Source organism: Panthera uncia, chromosome X (assembly GCF_023721935.1).
Source record: "Panthera uncia isolate 11264 chromosome X, Puncia_PCG_1.0, whole genome shotgun sequence".
NCBI classification, from domain to species: domain Eukaryota; kingdom Metazoa; phylum Chordata; class Mammalia; order Carnivora; family Felidae; genus Panthera; species Panthera uncia.
Genome location: NC_064817.1, coordinates 61266329 through 61281369, shown reverse-complemented (window position 1 = coordinate 61281369; position 15041 = coordinate 61266329). Strand labels below are relative to the sequence as shown.

Here is a 15041-nt window from a genome sequence, read left to right as displayed (position 1 = left end):
AAAAAAAAAAAAAAAAAAAAAACTAGAGCAGAAAGACAAAACCAAGAGTTGTTTTTTTGAAAAAATAAACAAAATTGATAAACCTCTAGCCAGGCTTCTCAAAAAGAAAGGGAAATGACCCAAATAGATAAAATCAGGAATGAAAATGGAATGATTACAACCAATCCCTCAGAAATACAAGCAATTATCAGGGAATATTATGAAAAAGTATATGCCAACAAATTGGACACCCTGGAAGAAATGGACAAATTCCTAAACACCCAAACTCTTCCAAAACTCACTCAGGAGGAAATAGAAAGCTTGAACAGACCCATAACCAGAGAAGAAATTGAATCAGTCATCAAAAATCTCCCAACAAATAAGAGTCCAGGACCAGATGGCTTCCCAGGGGAATTCTACCAGACGTTTAAAGCAGAGATAATACCTATCCTTCTCAAGCTATTCCAAGAAATAGAAAGGGAAGGAAAACTTCCAGACTCATTCTATGAAGCCAGTATTCCCTTGATTCCTAAACCAGACAGAGACCCAGTAAAAAAAGAGAACTACAGGCCAATATCCCTGATGAATATGGATGCAATAATTCTCAATAAGATAATAGCAAATCGAATTCAACAGCATATGAAGAGAATTAATCACCATAATCAAGTGAGATTCATTCCTGGGATGCAGGGCTGGTTAAACATTTGCAAATCAATCAACGTGATACACCACATTAATAAAAGAAAAGATAAGAACCATATGATCCTGTCAATCGATGCAGAAAAGGCCTTTGACAAAATTAAGCATCAATTCTTAATAAAAACCCTCGAGAAAGATGGGATAGAAGGAACATACTTAAAGATCATCAAAGCCATTTATGAAAAGCCCACAGCTAACATCATCCTCAATGGGGAAAAACTGAGAGCTTTTTCCCTGAGATCAGGAACACGACAGGGATGCCCACTCTCACCACTGTGGTTTAACATAGTGTTGGAATTCTGGCATCAGCAATCAGACAACAAAAGGAAATCAAAGGCATCAACATTGGCAAAGATGAAGTCAAGCTTTCGCTTTTTGCAGATGACATGATATTATACATGGAAAATCCGATAGACTCCACCAAAAGTCTGCTGACTTTGGTCAAAAGAACTGATACATGAATTAGCAAATTTGCAGGATACAAAATCAATGTACAGAAATCAGTTGCATTCTTATACACTAATAATGAAGCAACAGAAAGACAAATAAAGGAACTGATCTCATTCACAATTGCACCAAGAAGCACAAAATACCTAGGGATAAATCTAACCAAAGATGTAAAAGATCTATGTGCTGAAAACTATAGAAAGCTTATGGAGGTAATTGAAGAAGATATAAAGAAATGGAAAAACATTCCGTGCTCATGGATTGGAAGAATACATATTGTCAAAATGTCAATACTACCCAAAGCTATCTACACATTCAATGCAATCCCAATCAAAATTGCACCAGCATTCTTCTCGAAACTAGAACAAGCAATCCTAAAATTCATATGGAACCACAAAAGGCTCCGAATAGCCGAAGTAATTTTGAAGAAGAAGACCAAAGCAGGAGGCATCACAATCCCAGACTTTAGCCTCTACTACAAAGCTGTCATCATCAAGACAGCATGGTATTGGCACAAAAACAGACACATAGACCAATGGAATAGAATAAAACACCAGAACTAGACCCACAAACATATGGCCAACTAATCTTTGACAAAGCAGGAAAGAACATCCAGTGGAAAAAAGACAGTCTCTTTAACAAATGGTGCTGGGAAAACTGGACAGCAATATGCAGAAGATTGAAACTAGACCACTTTCTGACACCATTCACAAAAATAAACTAAAAATGGATAAAGGACCTGAATGTGAGACAGGAAACCATCCAAACCCTAGAGGAGAAACCAGGAAAATACCTCTCTGACTTCAGCAGCAGCAATTTCTTACTTGACACATCCCCAAAGGAAGGGAATTAAAAGAAAAAAAGAATTACTGGGACCTTATGAAGATAAAAAGCTTCTGCACTGCAAGGGAAACAGTCAACAGAACTAAAAGGCAACCAACGGAATGGGAGAAGATATTTGCAAATGACATATCAGACAAAGGGCTAGTATCCAAAATCTATAATGAGCTCACCAAATTCCACACCTGTAAAACAAATAACCCAGTGAAGAAATGGGCATAAAACATGAATAGACACTTCTCTATAGAAGACATCCGGATGGCCAACAGGCACATGAAAAGATGCTCAACGTCACTCCTCATCAGGGAAATACAAATCAAAACCACATTCAGATATCACCTCACGCCAGTCAGAGTGGCCAAAATGAACAAATCAGGAGACTATAGATACTGGAGAGGATGTGGAGAAATGGGAACCCTCTTGCACAGTTGGTGGGAATGCAAATTGGTGCAGCCACTCTGGAAAACAGTGTGGAGGTTCCTCAGAAAATTAAAAATAGACCTACCCCATGACCGAGCAGTAGCACTGCTAGGAATTTACCCAAGGGATACAGGAGTACTGATGCATAGGGGCACTTGTACCCCAATGTTGATAGCAGCACTCTCAACAATAGCCAAATTATGGAAAGAGCCTAAATGTCCATCAACTGATGAATGAATAAAGAAATTGTGGTTTATATACACAATGGAGTACTACGTGGCAATGAGAAAGAATTAAATATGGCCCTTTGTAGCAACGTGGATGGAACTGGCGAGTGTTCTGCTAAGTGAAATAAGCCATGCAGAGAAAGACAGGTACCATATGTTTTCACTCTTATGTGGATCCTGAGAAACTTAACAGAAACCCATGGGGGAGGGGAAGTTAAAAAAAAGAGGTTAGAGTGGGAGAGAGCCAAAGCATAAGAGACTCTTAAAAACTGAGAACAAACTGAGGGTTGATGGGGGGGAGGGAGGGGAGGGTGGGTGATGGGTATTGAGGAGGGCACCTGTTGGGATGAGCACTGGGTGTTGTATGGAAACCAATTTGACAATAAATTTCATATATTGAAAAAAAAAGACATCAAAAAGATCAATGTTTTTACAATAATCTCAGTCAGGTTTTCCCCTCAGTAGTTTCAGGGAGTAATCAAACTTGCAGAGATAACCAACAAGCAAGACCTCACTGGAAAATTCATATATATATATATATATATATATATATATATATACATATTCCATATATATATTCTCTATATATATAATTCCATATATTCCAACACTTTTGTAAGTTTCCACATTTTAGTGTTATAGTTGTCTCCATTTGCATTGTCATATTTTGCGATCTAGATGAGTTCCAAATCATCAATGCTGGGAAAGAGAAAACTTAATCCATTTTAAAATGCAATCTTATCAGGGATTAAGTGATTTCTGAGATGAGTCTGTAAACCTTTGGGACTGAAATACAGGATAAGGGCTTGGGAAGGACTGGAAGTTCACTAGACCTTGGAAGGATGGAAGTTTGGAAAAAAATAGGACAATGCAGATAAACTTTGACTCCTTCAGAATTTGAGGACAAAATTAGTCTTGTTTGTATGTCATGTTACTTCTCAAACACTTCTGTAACTTTAAAGATCTGTGTCTATACAGAATTATGGTATCTTCAAACATTGACATTGGTCAAGACTATCCTGCTACCATTGCAAGCAACTACCAAATTATGTGAAAAACTAGAGGGTATCTTGTGGTAGTTGCAGAAAAAGAGGCTATCTCTACCTCAGCTCTTGGGTCAAGTTCAGTGAAAATTTACTAATTTTGAATAGTTACATTTTAACAATCATAATTGTTAGAAAATTCTCGCTCTAGTAGGTTAACATCTATATGCACGTCATTTTAGTCTAATTTTGTTTACCAAAGTCACATAAGAATAAAGCTTGCCCCCTGTTGCACATGAAACTCTTTAATTATCTGAAGATGGCAATCCTGTCTCTCTCAAATCTTCCATTATCCAGGTTAAAAATTCATTCCTACCATGCAGAGTCCCTGTTATTGGTTTTCTTTTGGATCAGAACATTATTGCTTTTGGCCCAAAGCCACTACAATACAGTTTATTTTAACCCTTGAAAATGACAGTTTACCCAAATGCTTGATATCCTCGGGAAATATAACATGCCTCTGACTGTGGAAACAAAAAGGTAAATGGGATTTGACTACTTCCTTGTACTTTTTATTGCTTGCAAAGGTAGTTAGTTTGTTTCACATTTTATGGAATTAAAGGGAAATCGAGACACACTTAACATTAACTATTGAAACCAGCACAGAATCTAAGATAGTGCCTACTCAACCCAAAATACAACCAATTCAAAATTGTAAAAATTCAGTAAACACACACACAGCTCACACAGTGCCAAACAATCTATCTGATGCCTTTGCACTATGTGGTGCTTTCTGATAGACTGTATTTGCTGAAAGTTAGTTGCAGTCAAACAGCTCATTCAAATAAACAACTACTTTGTATGTTTTTTTTTTCTCACTGAGTTAGCAATTTTGCTAAATCAGCCAGTTAGTCTAGCAAACTGTAAATAGAGCCAACACTGTTTTTGTGGGGTGTTTTGTTTATCCACTGAACTAAAATAATTGAACTTGTGCTCTGTATACTCAGTTTAAATAAAAACTCATGTAAACTTGAACCAGAATTATTTTTGAAGTAAAATTTAGAAACCAGTTAACATATATGAAATCCTCCTGATCATATTCAGTTTTGTTAAAATAATAATTAAAAATCACTGAATGCCGGGGTGCCTGGGTGGCTCAGTCGGTTGAGTGTCCAACTTCGGTTCAAATCATGATCTCACGGACCATGAGTTCGAGCCCCATGTCAGGCTCTGTGCTGACCACTCAGAGCCTGGAGCCTGCTTCAGATTCTGTGTCTCCCCCTCTCTCTCTCTCTGTCAAAAATAAACATTAAAAAAAATCACTGAATGCCTATGTTGGACAAGGTGCTATACTAAGTCCTTTATATACACTCTCTCAATCTGTCCCTCCCAGCAGTCCTATACTACAGTAGAACATTGCCACTGTTTTATAGCTGGGGAAACTGAGGTCCCAAGAAAAGCAAGCCTCACTTCCTTTAAGAAGCCTTTCTTGACCTCTCCAAACCAGAGGTCACTTCTATAGCCTCACAGTATCCATAGTTCTGATCATTTTTTTAGCAAGAGTGCATTTAATACATTTAACATGCTGTGGTTATTGCCTTTGTATGCAATCAATTTTGTTCCTCTAAATAGATTGCAATATCCTACATATGAAAGACTGATTCTCTTATTACTTTCTTTCCTCAATAGTAAAGTGTGTTGTAAAGTGTTTTGAACATATTAGGGATCCACTAAGTGTTTATTGAGTGAATGACTGAATATATGATGAATGGATGAATAGGGGAAAAATGCCCCGCTGAGAGAAAGGGAAGGAGTGTGTGGGTGTCACAAGTACACCAACTTTCAAATATTTTTAAACTATTTAACACGTTTGTTTTAAAATTCCATCAAGGGAGAAGTTATACTAAAAGAGAGAAGTATCAATAACATCCTATGTAATATCAGAAGAAGAGTCCTTTAAAGCTAATTTTAGAAAGTTTTAATTTACTTTATTCCTTTAGCCTCCATACTTTCTCATACAGATCTCTAAAAATTGTTTTCTAAATTCATTATAGATTCCTAGAGTATTAGAGCAGTTAAAGACCATCAAGATCTTCTGCTCCTGCCACTTTTTATAGATTAAAAAACCAAGGTCAAAAACAGGTAAATTAAAATTTCCAAATTCACAGATAAAATTACTTGCAAAGGTTGAACCAAGATCCTCTTGCCTTCCACTCAGACTAATTTTTACTTTTCCAGAAATTTCTAAGATGAAACCCATATTTTTGTGATTATCTAATAATAATGCAAACCTTCAGAAATAAACCAATCCCAGATTTTGGAACAGTAAACTGGGCAGTGAATTATTAAAGCAAGAGGGATTAGGTTTTTTTCCCCCCGATATTCGAGGGCAGAGTGTTTTTAAAAAGCAGAATGAGTATTACTTGTTCCTAATAATAAGATTGTGTAAAAATATGCTTAAAAGTCATCTTAGATTAGGTTGCTTTTATGCTTTTGTTGTTTCTTTATTTAAGGAATATAATTTCACATTAGAAAATAGAGAATAACACAAACAAAATATATACATGTCTATCACCAATATTTCCATTGCTAATATTTTGGTGTATAACATACTTTTTTCTCCATGTATATAGATCTATAAACGAATACATGTATGGATATTTTAACCAAATTTGATTCATATACATATACTAACTTATAATCGGAGTATATATTCAATCGAATTAATATGAATATAGTGTCTTATTATAAATAAACACTTGAATAATCATTTTAATGGATATTTAGAATTTCATGAGAATTATATAATTTATTTCACTAGTGGACATTGAGTTAGATTACCATTTTTAATTATTAGAAACAATGACTTGCTAAATATTCTTGTACACCCATCTTCACACATTTGAGGGACTATTTTCTTTGAATAAATTTTTAAAAGTGAAATTGCTAGGCTTTTGATGAGTAGTATCAAATTATCCTCCAGGAAATCGTGACTAATTCTCTAAATTAATTCCTAAATTAATTCTCTTTCAAATACCAATATTAATGCCCTTTCTCATAACATCACAATGTCAAATCTATTTGTTTTCCAAATATATCAAATTCTTTTTAGCTGAAGGAAGGAGTATGTTAAACAGAATTTTAATTATTTGACCTAACTCATTAAATTTCTTTACCTAACCACAAATAAACTCAGACAGAATTATTATTCCTACCTTAACCCAGTGGGTTTAAAACTTGAGCATGCTTCAGAATCATCTGGAGTGCTGTTCCACTCATAGTTTGATTTAGTAGCTCTGGGTTAGGGCCCAAGAGTTTACATTTTGAATAAGTTTCAATGAAATCCAGGGACCACACATTGAAAACTACTATCCTAGCATACTTTATATCAGCAAAGATTGTGTTTTGTCTGAGAAACCAGTGTATTATCTCCTTGCAAATACTGTGAATCATTTAATTAATGATATAGGCTAAATGTTTGAATGTTTATGTGTTCCCTGCCCCCCAGAGTCATATGTTGAAACCTAATCTTAAATGTGATAGTGTTTGGAGTGGAGCCTTTGGAAAGTAAAGTAATTAGGTCTTCAAAGTATTAATGCTTTGCTAAAAGAGACCTCAGGGAAATATCTTGCCCCTTCCACCAGTGAGAAGATGGCCATGTATAAGCCAAGAAGTAGACTTTAAACAGTCACCAAATCCGACAACATCTTGATCTTGCTGTCTCAACTTCTGGAACTCTGAGAATTAAATGTTGTTTAAGACACCCAATCTGTGGTCTTTTGTTATAGCGGCACAAATAGACTAAGACAATTATACATTCTTTTCCACCGTGCATGAGGAAACTCACAGACAGGTTTGTGATTTAACTTTCATAACAGTGTAGTATAGTCTGGCCTACTTACCTACATCTAATTATTTCTCCTGTCTTGAGCATGTGGGGAAAAAAGTGATAGTAAAACAAAACAGAAACAATAATAAAAATATTGCATTATATTTAGGTTTTAGAAAACAATCAGGATTCTTATGTTTAAAAAAACTATAGTTCTCTTAATTCTATAATGAAAAGCTTTTAAAAGCCTTTTTTTTACCACAATGGAATTTTTAAAAAGTTTAATAAAATTATTCCTGAAGCATTCATATTCAACTGATTCAATTTAAAAATCATTATTAATTTTCAGAGAATATACTGTTTGATTACTTACATGAACAGTATTTCCCCAAATCCAAAACTATTTATTAGTTATTTATTAGAAAAGTTTCCTTTTCTGTAATATGTGTTTTGTCTATAAAAGACAAAACACATATTACAGAAAAGGAAACTATGTCATTTCAGAATCAATACTTTCTTCTTGAATGTCAGAAATTTGAAACCAGTAAGTTCAATCAAGGCAAAAATTGCATTTGTCTTAAGAATTTTCATTAGCTTTCGAAATCTGACTTTTTGGGTTATGACTCATTTTCATTTTTTAAGAAAAAAAATATATTTCTGATGTTTTTTTCCTTCAGAAATTGGAGAGGCTTATAAATTTTCTACCATAACCACCTCTTTACAAGTTTGTTTCCCCTGAACCTCATATGTTTATTGATTTTTTCCAAATATTTTAATTTAACATTCCAGATTTGTTTTTTTCTTAACAGTCAGTATGTTACAGTGGTTCAAACTATAGGCTTTGTAGTCAGACAGACCTGAATTTGAATCCAAATTCCTATGTTTATGGTTTTATTTCCAAAATTATCTGGTTCATATCTTCTTTCACTATATGGTGTCTACCAATGTTGTGTACATTCAAAAAGGCAAGATAATATATGCAATGTGTGTATCTGCTACATAGTAATATTGCAAAAAAGACTATTATTCCAATTTATTTTGTGTATTTCTTCTGAGTCATGAAATAAAGTGAAATATAAATACATTTCAAAGCCCAGCTCAAGTTCTATGTACCCCTGACTTCTCTAGTCTTTGTTGATTTCTTGGGATTTCTGAAGTATCTAGCAATTTATAATACAATAGCATCAGTGTTTAATAACAATTAAATATACTGAGCATTTACTACGTGTCAGCTACTTTAGATATATCATATAATCTTCATGACAATACTATAAGGAAGGGAGATATTGTCATTATGCTCATTTGACCAAGATATTATCAAACTCTTTTACTTATGCATTATTATCTCCTACTAATACATTATTTTATATTGTGTCTATGGTGTGGATTATGTGTATGAGTACTTTGACAAAACCCTTATTTCCACTAAGACACAGACTGCACCAGTAGTGGGCAGAGAATCTTACTCTGTCAATCCCACTGCAAGCATCCATGGCTTGATCACTAACTTTTTTAGGATTTTCCCACTTTTCCTTCATAATTATACAGTTAGTTTATATTCTCCAAGAACTCTGACCTTTAAAATTGCTTTAAGGTAGATAACCCCATTCATTTTATTTAAAGCTTTCAGCCCTTCCTAAAATAATAGCTTTGCAAATGGCTTTTAGGTAGATGGTATTCTATTTAGACAATATCACATCCTCTTTCCTCCAAATGCAGGACCATGAATGTTTCCTACTGCTGTCTGGCAATGCTACTGGTTTCAGCTAACAAAAGGCTTAGGAACAGAATAGTCTCACCACTATTGTGCTCCTTTGGCTATGTCTGAGGTCCATGTTTCTTACTGAGGACAGAGCCAAACAACATGGTTGCAGATTACTACTTCTTCAGAAAGGTTAACGACAAGAACTGTGGTTGAGTTGCCTGCTTATGTATGTCCCAATTCATTGGCCCCAATTATGAATTGTCTCAATTCATGGGAGGATTCTACCCATAGAAAATTTTTAAAAAAACACGTGTCTCTTTACATTGACCTCACTGGGTGAAGTACAAAGTGGTAAAGTAACTTGCCTGGGCATAAAGAGACTCACTGTTAATTGAATTTTGGAATGTGGTTAAAAATAAGCCTCTCTAATCATCTTTATACTTCACCCGGATGCTTCCCAAATGAGAGAAAAAAGTACTATGTAAATCTCCCCAAGGCCAAGGGCACTGATGTTAGGGGAGAGCATGGAACAAATAAATTGTGGCACAGTGGGAAGGAGAGATGGGCATTGATAAGAATTTTTGACTACACTGACTTATCTTTCCAACCTCATTTCTATAGCTCTACACTTCACCACAATTCTCTACTCCAACCATGCTGAAGTATTCACATTTCCATGAAGGTGTGATGCATTCTGTTATACTGATGAATTTGCATAAATGGCTTATGCTCTTGGGGTTTTCTTTTCCCACTTTTCATGTAACTAACTTTCCTTTAGCTTCTAGTTTAGAATTATCTTCTGTAAACCTTTTCTTGAATTCTCTATAAGTCTGATTTAGGCACTTCTCTGTATATTATAAGATGCTGTACTTCCCTTATCAAATGGATCATGCACTAGATATTACATCTGAGACATATATTGAATTTTCTTGACCAAGTGTACATCAAGAGAAATAGAACAGTTCCTAGCAAACATTAGATATTAAAATACATTTGTTTATTAAATTAAGGAGGTGATAGAATTCTAGGTGCAAGATAAAAAATAAAACTGTTAGAAATTGGCAGTCAGCATCCCCATCCATCTTCTACCCAAATGACACCAGGTAAACCTACTTTTAACACTGTTCTGAAAACTTCTGATTCCGTATGATATGGAATGAATCTACTCCATCCCATTATTCTTGATAAGTATGACTAAATTCCTGAATAAAACACATAAAACAAATGTCAGAAGACTCTAATATGCGGAGAGAATAAAAAAGACTGGCTAGAGATCTCAAGACTTAGGGAACAACATGACATTGAATCTGTGTGTGTGTGTGTGTGTGTGTGTGTGTGTGTGTTGTCTCCTATATATCCTAGACTAGTCATTATGGAATCCCACAGGTGGGAAAAGATTTCTGAAAAATTTCTAAAAATTTCCCAAATTTTGTACAATATATAAAACTACTAATTCAAGAACCGAGTTTACCCTAAATGGGTTAATGCAATTAAATGCACATAAAGACACGTCATAATTAACCTTCAGAAATCTAAAGACTAAAAATCTCACAAAGAAAAATAAAACAGAGATAAATAATACATTATCCATAGAAAAACAATGATTCAAATGACAGGAGACTTCTAATCTGAAACCGTGGAGGCAAAAAAAAAAAAAAAATCCTTTGGGAATACCCAGGTGATGGAAACAAGGTTTACATGCTCTAAAATAATTGCTAATTAAAGTTCTTCAAACAGAAAGGAAATAATAATATAAATAATTTATGTCAAGAATAAAGAAACAGCCCATCACAAAATGAGGAAGGAAGGCTGGGAGGCAGGCCCATTGTGCCCTGAGCCAGCCTTGGTGTAGGGCTGGGAGGGGGCATCTACCCAGCCCTCTGTTCAGCCAGGACTGCGCCTCTGGGCCCCCAGACCCCCATCATTCCTACACAACCCCCTTCCTGGAATCTTCACACTGAGTGTGGGATCCTGAAACCCTGCAACAAAATGGTGAAACCTAATGTGGCCATTCGAGGTGAAACATAATGTGACCATTTGGAGTCATTGGCATCCAAATTTCTCTCTCTCTCTCTCTCTCTCTCTCTCTCTCTCCCTCCCCTGCTTCTTATATTTATCCTCCCTCTCTCACTTTTTCTGACCAAGTGTGTCATCAGCCAGGACTTTCTCTCTAGATTCCTTCCAAAATACAACCACTGCCATCACCATCCTCTACAAGTAAAGCGTGGATACCAATCAGTGAAGTTTTGATATTGGAATTCAGATTGGCCATCAGTGATGCAATGTGTTGGTTTGGGTTAAAGAGTGCAGAAGAACTATTCTTAGAGAAAATTTTATCAGCTTCCTGTGTGGAAAATTTCCTCCACTATGAAACTCTAGAGCTCCCCAAAGACTTACTGTAGTTTCCTCTAACTGAGCTACTTCAATGGAAACTAGCTCATCTGTAGAGGCTGATTAGTAACCCTTCTGGGAAGCTTTAGCTCTGCATGGTCTTAGTGGTACAGTGGCTAGTATAAGCATGTGTTCAGGTACCCCTGGCTCTCTTACACATGGAGCAGTGGATAGAATGCTGGTCAAATGGACTACATGATCTCAATTTGAACACTTTCATATCAGAAGAAATGGCTCTCCATTTGGAAAATGGTGGAACTGAAAGGCATAACTTAGCCCAGTGTGGTGCTGTTATTAAGACTCGCCAACTCACAAACACAACAGAATGATCTAAACTGCAAACATTTTCACACCCACCTTCAAGCTTGAAGGCCACTTGATCCCCAACATATACTATTATTGCAAAGGAAACATGAGGCCATCTTCCCTTGTCCACTGTTGAAGACAAGTGCATTCTATTGTGGTTGTCATAAAAGGAAGTTCTAGATATTTACACTAACTATGATAACTGGTAACTATGGCTTTCTTAGAACTATAATGTTAGGGGCACCTGGTTGGCTCAGTTGGTTAAGCATGTGACTCTTGGTTTCGGTGAAGGTCATGATCTATTAGTGGGTTCAAGCTCCACAACAGGCTCTGCACTGACAATGTGGAGCCTGCTTGGTATTCTTTCTCCTTCCCTCTCTCACTACCCCTCATTCACCCCGTCTCTCAAAATAAATAAATAAACTTAAAAAAAAACCGATAATCGTAGCAGAGGACATCTGATACTGTGTAGTCATTAGCAAGATCATCATAGGCAACCATATATCCATTCCAAGGTTAACAGTGACTTTAACTATATTTATTTTCAAAGGGAAATGGAATATCAGATGTGTTTATTTGGTTATATAATGCCTTTGTTTATTTTCTGCTGTGTTATTATTTTGTTTCAACAGTATCACCAGGTTCCTAAAATTGACTTAAACCCATGATTTGGCTTCCTTGTCAAATCTGAAGGCTTCCATTTTTTGCAGCAGCACTGAGCCATGCACCTTGTTTCTATATAGTCACAGGGTGAAACTTCTAATGATTGAATTGTGCCCTGTTTTTAGTTTTCCAAGAAGTTTCTAATTCTGGTGATTGTGTGAGTTGTAAAGAAATGCTATGATGGTCATACAATTAATACTTAATATTTAATCAGTACACAGAATTTTATTGTATTACTTTTGTGCGTGTTAGTGTTCTAAAAGTAGCAATATTATTAAATTTCCCCCAGATTAACTCTGTAGGCTTAAAGTGCTCAGTTTTAAGACAAGTACTACTTCCTACTCAGGGTACTACACCTTATGGTAAATGTAAACATGCAGACTGCATTCAAGAATAACCTAAAGTAGAGAGGTCATGAACTTTGAGAATGGATTTCCTTTTTGGTTCAGTATTAGCAAGATGGAGGTAGAGGTGGGGGGATATGTATTCTATTCTTTCATGTCCAGTTCTACATTTTTTCATAGATGCCCTGCTGTTTTCAGTTTCCATTGGAATGGTGGAAGATAAAGATTTTGCATCTGCTAATAATGTGATTACAACTTAAACAGTAACAACCAACTCTTCAGTCCCTCTCCTAACAAATGCACTTTGGAATCTCATTCTGGAAAAAATGGAATTGTATGGAGGTTCTCTAGTTGTTAGGTAGACCTAAATAAAGGTTCTGAGCAGATTCCTTTTTTCAGTACATAGAATATCTGTTATGGCTACACTGTTTTGGAGCATGTTTCATCATTAGTGCAGAGACCATGTCTGCCTATCAGTACCTAAAACAGTGAAAATGTTTCCTTGGAAACTTGTAGTAGTATAGTTTCAGTTACTTCCTATTTTTCCCATTAAAAGACCGTTGCAAATCAGTGTGAGGGCTTTTTCCGTAAATTACTTACAGCAGTTTGTTAAAGTTCACAATCCCTTCAGCTATTTAATGATATTGTCCTGTGAAGAAACTTTGCTAAGTTAACCATATTATTAATTGACTGGTTGGGTGGTGAATGGAATATTAGAAATGTATGAGCTGGAGTTCTGTATTCATTACAGATAAAACCTTTATTTTAAAAAGTAATTCCATACTAAAAGTAGGAATGAAAGTGAGGTATTTCTAAAGTTTTTCAAAAGTGGATCTTTTTGTTTGTTTGTTTGAATATGATAGTTGAAGAATTATAGCAATCTGTCACTTTACGTGAAACAGACAGACTGTTTATTATGAATACCTTCAAGCTTCTCTTTGGAATATGCTCAGAAATTCATTTGGAGTTATCTTTGTTTTTTCTATTGTTGGAAATTTGGATCCTGGAATTGAGGTTTGGTGGTGGGAACCATTGTTCACAAGTAGCCAGAACTCCTCTTCCTAAAGGATTTTGAGATTGAGGAATACTTGTTTAATATTCTCTTTATGCTTTAGTTCTAGTTCCTCCTTTTGAATTGAATAACATTTTTAAAACTTTTGGTTGTTTTTGTTTTAATTAGTGCTCTGATGCTTAATCTCAGTACTCTTTACTCTCAATCATCAAATTTTGATAAAACGTGTGCCATTTTCTTTGGTAAGGGAAAGTAGGTCTTAATGTCTTCCAAAACATTATTTGTATGCCTTATCAGCTCCATTAAACATTTTTAAAAACTTAAAAAAAACTGAAGAAAGAATAACCTAAAAAGTAATATATACAGAAAAACTGTCTTTCAAAATGAAGGAAAACAAGACAATTCTAAATAAAAACCTAATAGAAATCATTAATTGAAATACTAGTATTCTCTAACAAAAAGTGTTAAAAAGAGCTTTTTCAGATTAACTTAAATGAAATAAGACAGTAACTGGATCACAAAGGAAGAAACAAAGACCACCATTACAGTTAAATAAATATATAAGTATAAGAGAGAATAAACATGTATTTCTTTATAGGACTTTTCTTCTACTCTATGATTTAAAGGAAAATTGCATAAAACATCTATTACCAATAATTACAAAACTCTGTTGGTAAGTTTATAATGTATAAAGGTATAATATGTAGGACAATGATTGAACACAAGAAGGGAATGGGGATATACTGAAACAAGGTTTTTATATACTACTGAAATAAAATTGACATGTACTAAATTGTTTTAAGGTAAGTTGTTAGCTGAAATCTGCAAGGAAACCACTACAAAAATAAATCTAAAACTGAAGTGAATTAAACAGCAAAGGAATTGAAATGGTATTCAATAAGTTGTGTATGTAACACAGATAAAGAAAGAAATAGATGATTAAAAGTCAAAAGACTTTAAAAAAACAAACAGCAAAATTAGCAAATCCATAATCACATTATATACATTAAATATAAATTGATTAAATACTCCAATAACAAAAGATGGTAGAGTGAATTAAAATAAACAATTATATACAAACATATTCTATCTACAGATGTACACATTAGATTCAAAGACACAAACACGTTGAAAGTAAAAGGAAGTTAAGATGCAAACAGTAATTAAAAGGGATCTGGAAAGGCTCCACTAATATC

General features: G+C 34.8%; 1 pseudogene; it reads left to right on the top strand.

The window, feature by feature from the left end:
* Window positions 1–11854, top strand: part of LOC125931333 (telomere attrition and p53 response 1 protein-like) — a 47776-nt pseudogene extending 35922 nt beyond the window's left edge.
* Window positions 11855–15041: the final 3187 nt, after the last annotated feature.